The sequence below is a fragment of the Coregonus clupeaformis genome, unplaced genomic scaffold (genome assembly GCF_020615455.1).
Source record: "Coregonus clupeaformis isolate EN_2021a unplaced genomic scaffold, ASM2061545v1 scaf1005, whole genome shotgun sequence".
NCBI lineage: Eukaryota > Metazoa > Chordata > Actinopteri > Salmoniformes > Salmonidae > Coregonus > Coregonus clupeaformis.
In genome coordinates, this window is record NW_025534459.1 from 13,845 (window position 1) to 33,952 (window position 20,108).

General features: G+C 41.9%; 1 pseudogene; it reads left to right on the forward strand.

The window, feature by feature from the left end:
- Positions 1-20,108, forward strand: part of LOC121548723 — a 66,829-nt pseudogene that overhangs the window by 11,781 nt on the left and 34,940 nt on the right.

Below are 20,108 nucleotides of genomic sequence, written 5' to 3' on the forward strand. Positions count from 1 at the left end.
GGAATCATGTAGTAACCAAAAAATATATATATTTGAGATTCTTAAAATAGCCACCCTTTGCCTTGATGACAGCTTGCACACTCTTGGCATTCTCTCAACCAGCTTCACCTGGAATGCTTTTCCAACAGTCTTGAAGGAGTTCCCACATACGCTGAGCACTTGTTGGCTGCTTTTCCTTCACTCGTGGTCCGACTCTGCGATACAAGTCAATGTTAGGATGGTGTTCTTAATGTTTCGTTAACTGTGTACATTACACTTATCCTTACAACGCAATTACTTGGAGACACCAGTTAGACTCCCCCTCACTCAAACCCTTGTATACATTCTTATTGTGTTACTGAATGTATCCAGAGTATTTGCATGGTTTCGTTATTGACAAATGTCTGCAAGTGTACAGTAAATGTGAAATGCACATGAAATCAACAGTGTAATGTTTGGATTCACTCTTGTCAGATTAACTGTTTTGTCCTCACCTTTGGTCTGATAATTTCCTCATGAACTCCAAAGGGTTCTCTTTAAATTGCTACCATGGCCATGCATATGCTTTTCATATTTATTCTGTTAGATGTGTAGTTCCTACATGCATAATCTATGAGCAGAATTACTTTCTTACCTCAATTACCCACCAAATCCCTAGTTTGAAAGTGACTGTTTTTCTGTACGCTGTGCTTCGTCATTTTCCCCAACATGGCCAGCCACCCTAGCAATTCGAGTTCTAGCGATCAGCTAGCAAGATGCACACTCAGCAGAGCGGAAGAGACCACAATGACGTGGTACACATATGTGACGCGTATGCAATTTTGGGACCACTTTTGGCTACGTTCAGAACGACTGGCTAAAAAGTATACAAAAGTAACAGAATCTCTTTAATGATTGGCTCAATGGCTGTCTAATCATAACAGATACATGTGTCTGTTCCTCGGACAAGTCAAGATAACATCCGTAATTTAAAGTAAGACAGGTAAAAATCACCACTTAGGTAATTCTCAGTTCAGAAAACAGGCCGATGGATGTGATTCCAGAGAATAGATTTTTGTTCTGCCGAACTAAGCCTAAATACTGAGTAAGTCACCCTCATCACAATCAGCCGGATCGGGCAGGAATCTCTTCCTCTGACCTCTGTGTTTTTTGGGTCGAGTTAATGTGTTTTCCTGCCGTTCTCTCCGGTGCTTTTTCCCACTTGTTGTCGGAATGTTTATACTGTTGTAGATCTTACCCACAATGCCCGTGAAGCGCAGCTCACACCGCTTTGTTTTGGTTAACATGCACAGACATCGCTGTTGCTATAACAAATCTGAGGGACCTTTACGGCATTACCAGCTTCGTTATGTGAAGGTGGTTGCTGTGTCAAACGTCTTGGCCTCCCAGAGACATTTAGTGAACACTGGCAAGGACCTGTGAACTGTGAAGAACTCTATCTAAATTCCCAAGAGGTTCCAATGGCTTAGATTTTATTTATATTGATTGGTCATTTTGAACTGAACAAGACATTGTGATTAAGACCTGTAATTTCCTTTCATAGTGTAATGCACAGGTTCAGGACAGGAACAAGACAGCTTGTCTCCTCATGTTTTGTTTTTGACTGTTGTGCGTCAATCAGCCTGATCAGTCATTCACCTCCATCTCCCGCTCTTCTGTGTTTCAGATGATGCCTTCATCAACCCCCAGCTTGGCCAAGATATTTGAGCGTGTGAGACAGAGTGCAGACTTCATGCCCATCAGCAGATGACGGTAATGTCTCACCTTTAATAACCTGCCCTTAAGTACCCTCGTCGCTAGCCCTTTAGCCCCTGGCTATAAAGGGGAGTACTAGAAAACAAATGAGTACCAAGCTGCTCTTTTGAGTCATGAATTAGTCAGTCAGTCAGTCCGTCATGACGACAATGAAAGTGAATAAAGATACCTATCAGATCTGTTGTAACCCCAGTCTTCTAATAAGTGTCGGGTGACGTGACTTACTTGAATGTATGACTGTTATTTATCGAATCACCTAACTATTTTTAATTGTCACTCGATTAAATTAATCATGTAACAATGAACTCATTAGGAATTTGGGGCACCACGGAAGTAAATTGTTTGACCAGTTACCATCTCCCGAATGAAACTCTTAGAAGATATATATGTTATATATCGATAAATCACTTATCAAATAATTACCTCTTATCAGTCACATTCTGAACGTCGATAATCCTTGAACCTGCAAGAACCCTAACCTTATTGATGAATCAGCAATAAACAAATTGGCTTAATTATTTATTAACTAACTAAATAATAACACAATACAAACCCACACACAGGTTATTGATTACTAATGTAATACAATGAAAACAGGTCCCTAGTGGACTGGACAAACAATAGCATGAATCTTGGGTAGAAGGAGGGTCTGAGTGGAAGGCAGAGACAGATTCAAACTATTGTGGTTACTTTGGAAAATATGCTACACAAATGCTTAAAACCCCACTAAACGCTCATTTTGGATTAGAAATGCAATATGATATTTATGTGTAAACTGTCCTCCATAGTTGAGTTGATGATGTAGGACTCTGGTTGCCCACCAGAGATCCCAATGTCCCTTGGTAGAGTTTCTGGTCGTAGTTGTGGTTAGAATGGATACTTGTCGGAGAGGGATTGTCCTTTCCAACTCGTGTCTTTATGAAAGTTCTCTAGACGACTATACAACTTGCCAGCTGCAGACTGAGATGATAAGGTCTAGTGCATTGTCTTCTTCACCTCGTGTAGAGGTTGAGAGTTTCAGAATTTCTCAATTTCAACGTCTGACGTTTCTGGTCTAACCATTTTATAACGTTTAGCTCAAGCCACGTCTGCTGGTCTTGTAGAGTGTCAACCCTTTTAAGCCTTGGGCTTCCTGGTCTAATGTTAAAATGTTTTTCAAGGCTTTTTTTGCGCTCTGGGTAAAGGATCGTTCCATCATGTTTGTGCTCATCTGGGCATGGCCACTGGACTGGAGAACAAATCAATATGGAAAATAATCATTCATCTAGAATGCTTAATCACATTGTTATCTTCACAAAAGTATTATTATACTTAATCATTCGTTTAATACAACAATTAGATGCAAACCTCATAACTGGGAAGTGTACACCCCCAGAGATACAGTTATGTTGTTCCACCGTCTTTAATGACATCAAGCAACATAAACTCAGCAAAAAAAGAAACATCCTCTCACTCTCAACTGCGTTTATTTTCAGCAAACTTAACATTGTGTAAATATTTGTAGGAACATAACAAGATTCAACAACTGAGAGCTATAAACTGAACAAGTTCCACAGACATGTGACTAACAGAAATTGAATAATGTGTCCCTGAACAAAGGGGGGTCAATATCGTCAGTATCTGGGCTGTGGCCACCAGCTGCAGTAAGTACTGCAGTGCATCTCCTCCACATGGACTGCACCAGATTTTGCCAGTTCTTGCTGTGAGATGTTACCCCACTCTTCCATCAAGGCCACCTGCAAGTTCCCTGACATTTCTGGGGGAATGGCCCTAGCCCCTCACCCTCTGATCCAACAGGTCCCAGACGTGTCAATGGGATTGAAATCTGGGCTCTTCGCTGGCCATGGCAGAACACTTACATTCCTGTCTTGCAGGGAAATCATCAATGAGCAGTATGGCTGGTGGCATTGTCATGCTGGAGGGTCATGTCAGGATGAGCCTGCAAGAAGGGTACCACATGAGGGAGGAGGATGTCATCCCTGTTTAACAGCACAGCGTTGAGATTGTCTGCGATGACAACAAGCTCAGTCCGATGATGCGTGTGACACACCGCCCCAGACCATGACGGACCCTCCACCTCCAAATCGATCCCGCTCAGAGTACAGGCCTCGGTGTAACGCTCATTCCTTCGACGATAAACGCCAAATCCGACATCACCTCTGGTGAGACAAAAACCACAACTCGTAAATGAAGAGCACTTTTTGCCCAGTCCTGTCTGGTCCAGCGATGGTGGGTTTGTGCCCATAGGTGAAGTTGTTGCCGGCGATGTCTTACAACAGCCCTACAAGGCCCCTCAGGTCCAGCCTCTCTCAGCCTATTGCGGACAGCCTGAGCACTGATGGAGGGATTGTGCGTTCCTGGTGTTAACTCGGGCAGTTGTTGTTGCCATCCTGTACCAGTCCCGCAGGTGTGATGTTCGGATGTACTGATCCTGTGCAGGTGTTGTTACACGTGTTCTGCCACTGTGAGGTACGATCAGCTGTCCGGTCCTGTCTCCGTAGCACTGTCTTAGGCGTCTGCACAGTAACGGACATTGCAATTTATTGCCCTGGCCACGTCTGCAGTCCTCATGCCTCCTTGCAGCAAGCCTAAGGCACGTTTACGCAGATGAGCAGGGACCCCAAGCATCTTTCTTTTGGTGTTTTTTGGAGTCAGTAGAAAGGCCTCTTTAGGTGTCCTAAGTTTTCATAACTGTGACCTTAATTGCCTACCATCTGTAAGCTGTTAGTGTCTTAACGAACCGTTCCACAGGTGCATGTTCATTAATTGTTTTGGTTCATTGAACAAGCATGGAAGCAGTGTTTAAACCTTACAATGAAGATCTGTAGTTATTTGTTTTTTTACGAATTATCTTTGAAAGACAGGGTCCTGAAGAAAAGACATTTCTTTTTTGCTGAGTTTAGTAACCAATTTGACATGATTGTTCTTTAAGTCCCCTACCGACCATTTCCCACATTATCTTATACAAATGTTGTTTCATTATCCACTTTTGGATGTTGAGTCTTGGCAGGAAGACTTCCTTTGTTAAGGTTTTTTCTCCCAATACTTCATGGCAAGGAAGAGAGAGTGGTATTTACGACCGGTCATAAAACTGGCCCCGGGAAAGGGGGTGTTCAAACCTTTGCCTAGCCGGCAGTTTGATCTCTCAACCCCATGAGGGCAAAGTCATGACATAAGGTACCATCGTTGAAGGCTATAAGCCCATCGCAGTGATACCTAATGGCAGCTCCCTCAACAGTGTATTCTGTGTATGTGTCCTTTTCCCTGTGTAGAAATCCATCAACAACGACCTTGGCCTAACTGGAGGGACAAGCTGGATTGTTTTGAGGAGCGGCCGTTTGCTGCGGCTCCATCGGACAGGTCCATCTGTGGCTAAGATGAAGGATGGCAGGAGGTGTGCCTGAAGATCCAGGTGATGGAGACCTGAGAGTTATTCCGCAGGATGCAGTGTTCTACACGATGACAGACCAATATATTTTCTATATCTGAACATTCTGTAATGTTGCACCCTCTGAACAAACTCTGTGGTAGGAGTTCAGTTACATCACAGTATAGGTATTTTTATATCCTCTGTTTTTACATTAAAGGCCTCATCTAGGCTATGATGTAATAGTCCAAAGTGTAGAAATTACCGATGTTGAATGAGAGAGAGAACTAGTGTCAGCAATGACCACAAGCATTAGCTCCACAATCTGATTGTTTTTCTGCTGTTCTCCTATGGCTCCATTTAAGGCAATGCTCGTCTTTCCTTGAAGAGATGAGAAGAAGTCTGTAGCTTTTATTCATGACCTTTTGAAGCACATGGGAATGTGTAGTTGTTGTGTCACTCCATATTGTTTATCTTAAAATACTTTGAGTAAGCTCTGTTGTCATAAACTGTAGAGATTTATCTCCAAAATTGTATATAGACATGGCTCTTAGTGCTTTCAGAAGTTTAAATTACCGTCTCCATTTCCCTCATTATGGCAGTTTTTTGTTTTCACGTCGGAGAGCTTGTCGTCAGGGCTGGTTTTTGGTGTCAGAGTCAAACTGGTAAACACGGTTGTTTTTGTCATGCTGTTTCTCCTGCTCGTTTGTCCCATGCAGTACCCCGAGTGGCTAAAAGCATCGACAGTGACGTCAACAACCTGATGACTCTCCCTCACCATGAGCAACGCACTGCCTGAAGGTGACTATCCCTGAACGGATTTCAGATTTGTTTTGTAGAATTCAATTTTTTATTTTATGGTTTATTTGTAGCATGACGTAGTAATCACATTTATGACCTAGCGTAAATCACATGCAGCACAACATAACGTGGGGAATATACTGCCCCCTCCTGTAAGCACACATCATCTGATCCTGCCCTGATCCTGTTCGCACACACATACAGGACTCTATTTCTGTAACAACCCTAACGCAATGGTAAATCTAAGAGCAGGCGGTAGCGCAATAGGTTCGGGTGTGTCAGAAATATTTTTGCTATTTTCACAACCAGAATTATGGAAGCAGTAGCTGGCCCGGTGCGGCGAAATGACTAGGTTTTGATGAATAAACAAGTTGAAGGCGTGGTTGAGGCTGACCACTCAAGGCCAATCAGAACGTACTCCATGGCTAAATATGTGGTTGCTTCAGGTCGTGTACTTACGGTCTTTTATGTATTACGTTGTCATCGACTCCAATTCGAATCGTTAGTCCATTATAGCCTAGTTTGTTAAATAGCCTACAGAAACAAATATAAAAAATCTATTGCCTATCCCATATTTGCTAAATATGCATGGCTTAAATATGGAAATATATTGTTAACATAGCATTCGCGGACTGACATGGGCCTACTTGTATATGCATTATGTCTGAGCCATGTGTCATGTAAATGTTGAATGGTGATTAAATTCCTATTCATAAGACCTAAAAAGACAGCTAATCATTTGAATCAAAGCTTTTATTAAAATCAAGATTTACAGCATAGAGTACAGACCGCGGTGTCGAGGAGAACAGCTCCTCAGATTGCCATGGCCGTTCTGGGGTTTTATTGTCTAAAACCCAGCCTTATATAGACACTGCCAAAATAAGGGTTACTCTTCTGGCCAATCTTGATCTCCCTCGGGCGTCACCCTCAAAAGCGGCACATTTCAAATAACATCATAAAACATCCCCCCTTCTTGCACTAAATGGACAACATTCCATTTCTTCATGAAAAACATTTAACACAGACATAATCCAATACACACTACACATGGGCATGCCAAACGTTGTCAAGGTGATTAAATTCCCTATTGATAAGACCTAAAAAGACAGTTAATCATTTTGAATCAAATTCTAATAAAATTAAACAACAAATAGGCTTTGTCTAAATACCGTTACAGTTCCCATAATTGCTCCCCGTGGGCATATTAGACCTAAGACAATGTGACAGTAGAGGGTTTAACGCACATCCAAACTTTTTCTACAGGAGCGGAAAAATATCCAATATAAAGAGAAAGGGGGAATGTCCATTCACCATTACTGCTCCCCAAATATATGTAGCTATAGCCTACCATCGCACGTTGATATGGCCGTGAAAGGTAAACAAAAAAACGGGCAAACATAGTTTACAAGCGGATTCGGCACCACAGACAGCGATCGGATTTCCCGCAATTTGACAGTTAGGTCCAACAGAGGAAAGTTGAAGATGCATAAAATAAGAGTCTTTTTTAAACATTGGTGATGGACATAAGACTACTATGTGCACCACTTCGGTAAAAATCAATGCCATAACATATTGTGGGGGTTACCGCTAAGACCAGCTTTCGGTCCCTCTTAAATATCCCTATTTGCGCAGAGACTTATATTGGCACATGCGTTTAAGGACACACCTCAAATATTTCCCCACCTCAGCGCAAGCAAACTGATGTTAGACAGGTAAATTGCAGAACCGGTGTAAGGGGTGGGAAAATGCCAGTGCGCCACTTTTTACACTGACGAAATTATAAACTAACCCGCTGGCCCTTCCTTAAAAATAGAGCCTCACAATGTCATAGATAGCAGAGTCACCCAGCAGATGATCAATGATGGTGAACCAATACCCATCAGTCTGGGCCTCCACTGAGTTCTTACTCTGGGAATGATCCAAGCATTGACATCCCCTCTCTACATGAGACCTCAGTCAACAATAATCAATCTGTTTTCTCTGTCTCTCTCTACCTCTTTCTCCCTCTGTTAACATCTTGTGCAAGGTCTCTTCCCGAGCATCTGATTGAGGTGGATGAGCAGAGAGCTGGCACTGAAAGATTACATAAGAGAGGCCAAATGTGCCAAGAAATTCGAGTGAGTGATCAAAACAACCAGATGAGCTTCCTCTTGTGGGGAAGACCACCTCCCCATAACTTCTTATCATCTAATCGTCACTGCAAGCTCCAGAAATGAAATAGAAGATTGCTTTATCTTTTTGGATGAAGGATGTGGTGTGGGCAACAATGGGAATTTGCTAGATGCCTCAAGCTGTGGCTTTTTATTGAGCACTTAGTAAATACATCTCTCCCCAAGGGGGCCAAGGTAAATGAATCTCTTAAACACAGTGCCTTTTCCAGATCATAGGTAGGAGTGGACAACACAACATATGACTTCCAGATCAGGAAATGTACTGTAGCCTGTAGGGTCTAAGAATAGCCACTCCTATACTCTGGGGGAGCGGTTGGGTTTGATGACTTGATATAAATGTGCACCATTTCGCCTGCAGCGCAGCATTTAAATATAGCTGATCTGGACATAAGGCCACAAGAAGACAACAAGCACCCCCTCCCATGACCATCTCCTCCTTGCCCCCCCCGTCCCCACGCCATCATCCCCCCGGGTCTGTTGACAGGAAGGCAGGGTGAGAGATATGGTTTATGTCCAGAGAGGCTCCTGTTACACACTGTACGCACCAGCTGTGGATGACATGCTTTTTCACCTTGACCATGGCCGGCACACGCTCCCTTCTATACATGTTCCTACAGTATGGTTCCCCTTCCATTAAACAGGGATTTCTACAGCCCAAGCACATGGAGTTAGAGTGACACTGGAGGATTATTTGAGGGATTGTGGAGATGCAATTAGTTTTGTTGAGGTCACTCACTGATAAATCTGTGGAGTTTGAAGAGAAGATATACCACAAGTATTTTAAGTTCATACAGTAACATAATGCTATTTGAAAACAATGGAAATATCCTGTGAACTGTCATGACATGAAATAATGGTTACAATCTCCCAGTTTAATCTTAAATGCTGAGTTGTCCAGCTGTAGTTTTTTTCAGAGACTAAATGTTGTGGTGTTCAGGCGTCTGATGAGTATTGGTGATTGGTCCAGGGAGCTGAAAGACCGCCCGTTTCTTCTACGTACCAGGACGTAATAGACGAAAGCTGAGCACAACGCCGTCCTCACCACAGAGCTAATCCCCGAAGCTTCCCTCTGGACCAGGCTGAACAACTCTCCCAGAACTCAAAAACGAGGTCAGTATATGCTGCATTTAGACTGGAATAACAAATACATTAACAAAGGCCACCATTGTGTATTTGGTACTTAGCTTACATACTTACTTATGGTATATTGTTATTGTAAATGTGGATTTTGATGTGTGTTTTTGCTTGCCAAGCTTGATTTGATGTGTAAAAACAAAAGCCACTACAACAACCTAATTTCTGTCACCTCCCACCCACCAAAACACCTGCTACAGGTATTACTGCCACTTGGTGGTGGAATTGCAGACTGAAAGATGTGTGATCTTTAATATCTTTCTCTCTCTCTGCCTCTGTCTCTATGTGTGTGTCAGGATCTGTGAGAATATCCTGAAACTTTGTTTAAGGGAGCTGTTTGAGTTCAGATACATGCAGACTGACCCCAACTGGTCCAACTTCTTCTGACACCCACAGACACACACAGAGTGAGTCTGCCCCTTTTAACTCTTGTTATCAACTTCATCATTAGTCCTGTAACTAATTTTGATGACCTTCCTAAAGGTTGTCTCTGTTTAAATGGATCTTCCCGGTCTTCTTGGTGTCTTCTTAGAGCATGCTAATCCTATACAGTAGCACGATGTTGCTGAATGCTTGAATGACTAAACATTACTACTGGTTCCATCCATAGGTTGCGTTGTTGGATTTGAGCCACAAGAGGATTTAGTGAGGACTTCACTGACATTTTACATTGAGGCGTAAGATATTGAGACTTTATCCCACAACAAAACATAACAAAGATCAAAATGATTTATTCGATGTGTGTGGCGTTCATTGTGTTTTAATCAAAGCTCATCAAGTCAGCAGAGGGAGAGCGGAGAGGGGGTTCGGAAGAGATCAGTAGACATGAAGTTCCTCACAGGTTATGAGTCAAAGGTGATTGCCATCATTCGTTCTGAACATATGAGTCAACAATGCCACATACTAGTTTATTTACAGTCGTAGACAATGAATTGAGAAGGCTCTCCATTACTCCATGGCATAAACTGGAAGAAAGAATACCCATAACTTAATTACAATGGCTCCCCCTGAACCCACAAAACACAAACACATACAGGTTATTACTCTCTCTGATTATGTTCTGCCCGTCTCAGTCCATGGTGAATGCCCTATGGGACAGCGGTGATGATCCTGGGCGAGGCCTTTGCCTCCACGGAGCACCAACCGGAGCCCAGGAGCACCACGGAGCGCATCCACAACCTGATCCCTGTGATGCTGAAGCAGCGCCTCACCCCGCCCCCCGAGGAGACCTACTCCCTCCACCGCAAGATGGGCGGCTCCTTCCTCATCTGCTCCCGCCTTGACGCGTTAAGCTCGGCTGCAAGAACATGTTCCAGGAGGCCTACTCAACAACTACTGGAGGGACGCTTCTAACCGACCAAGCCAGTGACGGACACCGCAGAGGGCCAATCGCAGGGCTACAGCAGGGTTAGAGAGGATGTGTGGGACTATAAGGGGAGGGAGATGACCCTAGCTGAGACTTGCTCTGCTGTTAATGTAATGCGGGATGGCATTTTTTCCTCGTCCCTCCCGAACCAGAATCTGTGTTTATGTATGTGTGTGTGTGTGTGTGTGTATGTTGTATATGTATATTTTTTTGTGTGTGTGTAAAAGCGCAGTGTTATTAGGGAGTATATTAACCATGGCTGTCCAGTTAACATATTCACAAGATGTATCAGATGGTTGGTTGTATAGGTTGAGTTAACTGGGATAAATGCCATGATGTGTGTCTGAGAGAGAATTGTAAAGCGTATTAGGTGAAATCAAGACAGTTGGTTTCTTGTGACGTGGGGATATGATGTAACTGTCCTAATGGGCATAAAACCAGGAGTTAGAGCTGATGAGACAAGTTAAATATGTTAAAGAACAGATAATATACTCGTATGACCTATATTCTCCAGCATGTGGCAGTAGTTCTAATGTCCTATGAGGACAAAAACAAATGATAATATGATGCCTCAGAAGTCTAAAAGGACGTTTTCAAGTTTTTGTCGCACTTATGCATAGTGCCACATTACCAGGGTACAGACCGATTCCTGTTGAGGGGGAGGATTTGAGGACAATCTCCCTGTTAGCCTATCCATAAAACACTTTATTACATTTGGGCCACCTGAAATATCACGCGCAATGATTTAAATGACATGCACTGTCAAAACATTATTGCACTGTGTCAAGACACACTTATTTCTGCAAGGTGGGGAGATGGTTGATGGATGGATCATTGGACATGGCCTTACTTCCAGTGCCTGAGGAAATAAGAACATGTATTCTCATTGACTGATCTACTTTAATGAAGGGCCTGTAGCACCAAATGGAGTGTTTTAAGCACCAAAAGTGTTCTTCCTGTGGCCTTTGGTGGGCTTATGGGAGCATTTTGACTATAGTGCTCGTTTATTAACAGTGGGGAGTGACAGCAGGTTTGCAACTGTTGACAAAACTATCATACTAATATCAAAACCGTCTGTTTTGTCAGAAAACCCTGTCTTTACTTTATGATGAAACGATGAAGTTGAGGCAAGAGAAAAGTGTTGATCTAAATCACTTTTTTTTGTAGTGAATATAGTATTTCTATATGCCTATAGTATTTCAAGTTTATTTAGAAATGAATGCCGTTACATCTTTTTATATTGATATCAGAAGAAGAGTTTAAAAAAAATATAGATTAGGTTTTTCTAAGCAATGACATTCTTACCAAGGGTTGTGGGATTAATATGAAAATATAAACATTTTGACTCAACACTTTGCCCTAATCTGTTGCATGTGTACTCTTTATTTTTTATGAAAATAAGAACTCCGTGAGCATCTTTATTTTGTTATTTAGCTTTTGAATAGATTTGGTACTTTATTAGTCCATATGCAGACGGAAATTCCTCACAACACAATTCGAATAAGTCTATTGATATCAGAAGAGAGTTTGGGGGAAAATCTTATTATTGTCATTATTACTAAGTTATTCAATGTTTTATGCAACACTTGTACTTGTCTTATTCTAGAGAAGAATTCAGAACATTCATAAGCAACAAATTCTCATCAATTTTATTTTGTCACATGCGCCGAATATAACAGGTATTCACCTTACCGTGAAATGCTTACCTAAAAGCCCTTAACCAACAAATGCAGTTAAGAAAATATTCACTAAATAGACTAAAGTAAAAAATTAAAAAAGTAACACAATACCAATAACGCTATCTATAGCTATACTGTTCTGTAGGTCCAACTATACTAGGTCCAACTATACTGTAGGTACAAATCTGACATCTGTAGGTACAACTACTGTAGGTACAACTATACTGTAGGTGCAGTGGACAACTATACCAGGGGTGTGTCAAACTCATTTTTAGCTCAGGGGCCACATGGAGGAAAATCTCCCAAGTGGGCCGGACCGGAGAAAAAATCATGGTATATATAACTTAAAAACAACAACTAGATTGTTTTCTTTGGTTTTAATACGATCAACATACAACATAAAGCTGGAGCCTGAGGACAGTGTGTCCAAAATAGTATAAGCACAACATCACTATTAATCATAAAACATGTCGTTTATTTGAAAATTCTAAAGAAAAAGAACACGTAAACACACACAATGCCTCAGTGATTAACAGAACTGTTTCACAGATCACAGAACTATATCAGGGTGTCATTTCTCAGGCAGAAATGTAGATAAAATAATGAAATCCTGTTCCCCAAACAAGTGCAAGAACCACAGAGTCAAGAATAGGTTAAATATACAAATAAAATAAAATCTATTAAAAACAATAGCACATCAACATAAAAACATACAAACATAAAGCTGGGCCTGAGGACAGTGTCCAAAAGCACAACATCACTATTAATCTTAAAACACCTCAAGTTATTTGAAAGTTCTGAGGACAAAGAACACACAAACACACAATGCCTCAGTGAATTCACAGAACTATATCAGGGTGTCATTTCTCAGGCAGAAATGTGGTAGACAAAAATAATGAAATCCTGTTCCCCAAACAAGTGCAAGAACCACAGAGTCAAGAATAGGTTAAAGAACAAATACAAATAAAAATCTATTAAAACACAAAAGCAACAACATAAAAACATAAATCTGAAAGCGTTGCTCAAACTCCCGTAACGTCCCAGTTATTTTATCTTTCAACCGCTTCCATGTCTGCCACATGTTGGGACGCGCACACATTTTTCAGACAGGGGAAGTGAGCTGCATCACCCACCGGCAAGTTACAAGTCTCCCACAATGACAGCTTCAACTTGGAACGCATGCTGGGTCATGCCTAACAACAACTTTGTTGTCGCCCTTGCAGCTGTTTGTTGAGTTATTCCAGGTGCTCTGTAGTAAACATCCACCATAAATGCAAGGTCCTCATCCATTCTGCGGAATGAAATTCTAACACTGGTTTGGCCCTTTTCTTCCATGAACTGTTCAATTTTCTTCTCGTAAATCAAAGAAACGCCTCAGAACCTCGCTTAACCATCTTACCTCAGTGTGGTATGGCAGGCCATAGATGTGGAATCTTTTCTCTCTGAGAAGGCTGTCAAACTGACGGTGATTCCAGGGCTTCTGGATCGGATGAATTAACAGATTTGGATGACCCACCCATGACGCGTTATCCATCTTTAATGACTTGCAAACACAAACCCCTCCTGTTGCAAAAATACAGTGAAAAGTCAAAAAATCCACGTCCCTCCATTTGTGCAGATTGCACTTTCTCTCTGTACTTTGTCACAACGCCTGCTTCTTTTCCCGATCATTGAGGCGCACCATCTGTAGCCAGGCTGACAGCGCGGGACCAGTCCACTCCGACCCCTGTCCCAGCTGCCGCCGACGAGTCGCGGTAAAAATATCAGCTGCTGTCGTTGTATCTATCGAACGGGCACCAACTCCATGAACTCCTCGGGTGGATTTCGGTCAATGTGTCATCAACTCCAGCGGATGAAAATGCCGCCAGTGCAACATCTGTAATGTCCGTAGCTTATCAATTGCAACCCAAACGCATTAAATGACTTTACTTTTTGCTTCAACTGCTGTCCAAATCCACTGAAAGATCGGAAATCCTGTCTGCAACTGTGTGTTTTTGTCAGGCTGATATTTGCAAAAGCCTGCCGCTTTCAGGGCACACAATCTCCGCTGCCTTCATCATGCATGTTTTTAAGCAAATTCACCCTCACTAAATGGTTTTGAAGCCACTGACATTTCATTAGCAATGAGGTAGCTAGCTTTCACTGCGGCGTCACTGATGTCTCGGCTGTGAGTAAACACAGAACTGCTGTTTTCTTCCAGACCCGCCAACAGTTCATTCTACTCTCTCATCTCCGCTTGTCCTTTGAAAGTTGTCATATTTGTCGGCATGAAGACTCAGCATAGTGGCTGGAAGGTTATATTCTTTCAGCACTGCAACTTGTGCTCTGAACACACCAAACATACATGAATTTGGATAAATTACGTTGACGTAAGGACCCGCTTATGGCCTGATCTGCTCACAATGGATGTTTGGCACTCTGAACTATACTGTAGGTCCAACCATAAATAGGGGATTTACTGTAGGTCCAACTATACTGTAGGTAACAACTTTTCCAATCTAATTGAGGCATAATGTCACCAGGTAACACCTCAAACAATAAGTGCTTCTAATACTAAAAAGGAGATCAAGCTGAAATTCACAGAAATACCATATGAGGCATCCCATCTTCAAAGATTAACTCCACACCAGAGGTTCTACAGGGAAGTCTAATTTTGTCCTTATTGAGTAAAGCAAGATAATCTTTCATTTGGTTCACTACATAGATTGTGATATGCTTTATTCTAAACTAGAATGTGGAGTCACCAATGCCCTGGTTGGAAGTCGATAATTTTTGTTTTTGGTAATGTTGTGAGCGTTGTAATCTTTTTTTCAGACTTCAGACTCTTTGTAGTTGCCACAATGGGGCACTTAATGTCCGTAAGTACCTTGTGTTGTATTTCTGTAAGGCCTTATGTAGGGAGAGTCACTGCTTCATCATTTGTTTGTACAATGGAAGTCCCACAGAGTCAAGGAGAGAACATTCACTTCTCCACTATGTTGGTTGTAGTAGAGATGCAGATCTCCGGCTTGTGACAAAGTTTTTATCATAAGTATGAATTTGTGCATCACCACTAGAATATGGCATCTCTGTTGCCTGTTGAGAGACAAAACGATGCAATCTTTAGAAAAGTACTTCCACCAAAAAATCATTAGAGACAAAGGTCATTCACAACATGGACCAATACATCCTGTTGAGTTAAATTAAATCCATGATAAAGTAGTATTGACAATTGTATTCGGTCTGGAATACTTTAACTTCTTTTGGTGTAATCTCAAAAGACTTTCCTACCTGGAACTTGGCTCATGGCAGCCTCTAATGTCCGTTCCCATTATCGCAAGATGTACAGGACAGAAGACCATCGTGACTTGGCAGTCCTCTGCACTGGTCTCCTCTCGCTTAAGTCCTAGATTATCCACTTGTTTCATGAGTGCAGATGAGTGTTTAGGGTTTTTCCACACAATCTTGCGAATGGACTTGAACTACGAAACGAAACATGACTAAATTACAACACTACACTTAAGTATATCCCCAAGATGTTAAGGCACAAAAAGAAAAAGTGGTGGATTTCCCCATTGCAGTCATTTTCCATTGCAGTCATTTCAGGCCAGAAAGCTCATTCACATGTAGCTATCACAGCGGAGAGGGGAGGAGAGATTTATAAGCTAATTAGATTGATATGAACGGTGGACTGACAGGAAATGCATGAACAAATGATTTTCGATTAGTACAAAGCATGGTCCCAAGAATCTCACCAACGCAAATGTTTTGTTTCATTTCTTCCTAATACATGCAATGTTGAAGGATTGGAGAACTTCACCAACTCTTCTGCGGTTCTTTTCCTTCCTTTTTCTTCTTGGGCCTCGTATAATAGGATGAGGAATGAATAAAATAAATGAAATTATAAATTTATATGTTTGGTTTGATGACCTTTGTCATCCAGGCATCTGTTCTTGGTCAGTTTGGGTGGGTCTCTACAGCGCCTAGGCATTGAGTGGACAACAAAGTATAGAATGAAAATCCAATGTTTTTGCGGCACATTCTTGTGAGTCTGGGTGCTGATTGTGGTTGGCTTTGCCAGCTGTAAGGTATGTTTAAAAACATCTATAGAATTCTTACGTTTTGATAACGTGCTGTGGTTTAAGATTTTGAGTTACCTGGTCGTTCTGGAAGCGCCTTTAACAGATTTTTATGTACTGTGACAAAGATTGGGGCTGTTAACTGAGTAATTCCAAACTAAGACAAAGACTCTTGTGTTCGAGCGCCATTAACGTCCCAATAGTGAATGTCTTGAATATTTAACTTTCTCAACAAAAATTGAGGTACTATTCATGAAATCTACGTGTTGTACTATTTTTTATACCATTATCTATGTGTGTTTCATGAAGGATGAGCTGGTTTCCTGCTCGTAGCAGGAGTCAACTGATGGGGACACAGCACGTTGCCCTCAGCCTCCATGGGCTCTTCTTTATTGTAGCTCTCAAGTAGTACAACATGTGCCTCGAATAAAGTGCAGGGCTTTGTCAAGCTGCTTCTCCAAATCTCTAAGAACAAGGGACGAGCCATGTAACACTCAGGAACAAGTGCATCTGTACAGAAAGGACCAGTGCATAACATTACAATTACAACCAAAGAGACACCAACAAATGTATTGGGTCACAGCTATGCTGAAAGTCCTTGAAAAGGGACTTACTCTTCAGATTTTCCACCAGCTGAAATGAAGTCCCTAACCAAGAATTAAATCGATAGGTTTAGCTGTGTCCTAAGAAACAAAAAGGTTGAGAAAACATGGGGGATTAGTACATACAATGGAATTGCACATTGAATCAAAAACCTTCATTCTATTAACTACAACTGAATGGATCCCACAAAGTGGTACAGTAGCCAGAAGCTTTTGGGGCTATACCCAACCTGTTTAGATTTTGGTTAGAAGTTCACTGATCCTCTTCCTAAGTTTGAAATGCTTTGAGGCCTGCTATGAAGTTCGTTCAGATCATCTTGTTAACTCTTGAATATCAATGTCCTCTTTAATTCCAGCTCCTGGAAACAAGCATATGTAATTAGGAACACAGTTGACGAAGAATAACGATACAATGCATAAAGCTTCAGTGGAGATATGATAACTTACTTGCAAGGGCAGATGCTGCATCGTGAGAAGCTCCTGACGGTTTCTCTTCCAAGCTCCATTATCCCTTAAGCCTAGAGGAAGAGTATGATATGGGCTACATTTATTATTGTTCACAGGCTTACACAGCTGCTAACTGTGATTGGAAACAGAAGTTACCTGACTCCACGCCCAGGCATTGTCACACTGAGTGCTGTAGGAAACAGGATTGATGTCCTCTGCTCTGATCTTGAAACGATAACAGGTTCAGGATGGTAGGCCTATTCTGATACAACGTCTGACAACACTTTCAGATAGAAAATACATTGTGCCCAGAGGAATACATTTTCCTTGCTGTTCCTTGCCGTGTTGCGAATTATTTATCAACGTTCTGCACAATTCAATAAGCCTGGGCCATCCAAATTACTGAATTCACTGATTGGGGCAAGGGAAGAGTCATTAGGCCATGAGTGGATGCAAAAATTACAAACATAAACTCACCTGCTGCTGTTTATGGACCTTTATTACGCTGCCTAGGGTGAAGACCCACGGAGAAACAGTCTGTTGAAAGTGATGGAGAGTGGGATGCTCAATACTGCAAATTCTCTTGAGGAACTAATCTAGGGAAAGAGGAGGCAGATTGAACATTTGCAGCATCATTACACTCTTTAATCGGCTGTATATTCACTGATCGCTGCAGAGACACAACACAGGGATTGCCTGTTACTGAAATACATAATTACATCGGCATTGGCTGAGGCAAGATATTATCCTAGACAGCTTCGATAGTGCAGGGGCAATAGATGTGCACTATCATCTTAGGCTGATGTGCATTCCCGGTAATACCTCGTGTCCCCTGTGTGTACCGGTGTGTGCACATAAAGCATCCTTTCTATTCGAAAGCTGCAATCAAGCGATACACCAACAGTATAAAATGGGCTTCCCCAAGTCCATAGCTTATCGCTTTTGGTTGGTCAGACAGACAGCCATTACGCGAGATACACAGCAGGTATCATGGTCGCAAGGCATATGAATTAACAGTAAGCGGTGCAGGCGAAAATCACTAAGCAAAGCTATATTGTTACAACCCCACACTGTATGTGTTATAATATTTGCATTGTTTGCTGTTAATTCATATATGCCTTGCGACCGTGATATATAGTCCTAAAGCGAGACAATTAGGAAGACACAGTGGCAGAATACATTTCAACCACACCTTTGTTTTAACACAAAAACTGGGACAGCAACCTCTGTCTGGTGAAGTCCATTGCATATAACAGACCTACAGCATGGTTAAGTTAATGTTTCCGACATTTTCGGACCACTAAACAACTATTGATTTAGAAAACCATAGAGAGGAAATTACCGCAAGTCAGCAAAGAAAAACAGGACCTGCCTCCCACTATTCCAGCACCATTTCAACTAAAACATTTGTAACATCATCAAATCACATCTCGTTCGTCTAATACAGTGACAACTAAAAGATACCCTGAAAACAATTTAGTCCAATCAACATAAGCTAAATTTGATGTAGGGCTGTCCATGGTTCTGGGTTCATTTCTGCGTGCAGCGGCGCATCGTGCGAAAACATGTTGACTCACCCTACTTGTAGAGAAAAACACCAATGCTATCTCTCTTTCATGTTTGACAAAAATGGTCTATCACCCTGTCAGATGAAAGCGCACACAATGCTTTAATTTTTTTGTTGTCCTAGGCTACCTTGGCTGGCCAATGCTTGCTTGTCATATCAACTTCCATTAATGGGCAATGTTAGCTCCGCTAGCTTCGGGTATAGTGAATTTTGCAGCTGCAAACGAGGCAGCGTCCAGTTTGCCAGTCATGGACAAACAGACTGTGTAATCAAGTGGAGAATGGGGGAAAGCAAGGATTAAGACAGATTTATAATCATTGCAGAGTGTGGATTCACTCGTCACCTCCTCCCCTCACCATCCACGAGCCAATTGGGACACAGAGTCAGCTGTCAAGAGAGTGAAAGGGCTCATGCAAGAGGGCCAAGCTGATCCGGGTATGGACATATGGTCAGCTATACTGCAGTGGTGAAACAAGCCCACAGAGGGGATGGACAGTAGCCCTGCACAGAGTCTGATGTTGCGCAGACTCAAGTCATTACTGGTGGCACCCCCAACGGCTGGGGCCCTCTTTAGGTTATGGTGTCACCAGAGCGGTGCGTGGGTAAAATCACTGGGTACAAAAAAAAGCCATCATACAAACCATGTTTTGTGATAATTGGCGTTGTTTCTTTATAACCTGTTAATTCACATAGTGCCGTAGCATTTGTGGACGCCAAAAGCCAGGTCTTTCCCAATTTTCTTTACAAAATATGAATATATGTATAAAATAATTTATCTTGTGCGAATTTACCTTTCACAATTGTCAAGAGGCTGAATGGTATCTCACAGGAAAAAAAGCATCCTGAAAAGTGAAACAGCACACCTCTGTCTCTCTTACGTGAAGCCATCTGTGTCTGATACTGTCTGGTCCAAACGAGGATGACATTATTGCTGCCTGTAGCATTGAATGCAAGAGAAGCCAAATGCGCATTGGGACTCCTTAACAATCAGTGTTGGAGCTAAACTGAGCGGGCTCAACTGTGAATGGTCCTGGCGAAAAAAAAAAAGTGTCAAGGGAAGCCAGCTTGGATTGTGCGTCTCTCCTATCAAATCACTTTGAGAGACATTACATCAACAGAAACAACTTGAATTGTTGTATCTTTGTTATGTTTGTTGTTCTTCGGTGGCTAAATAGCTAGCTA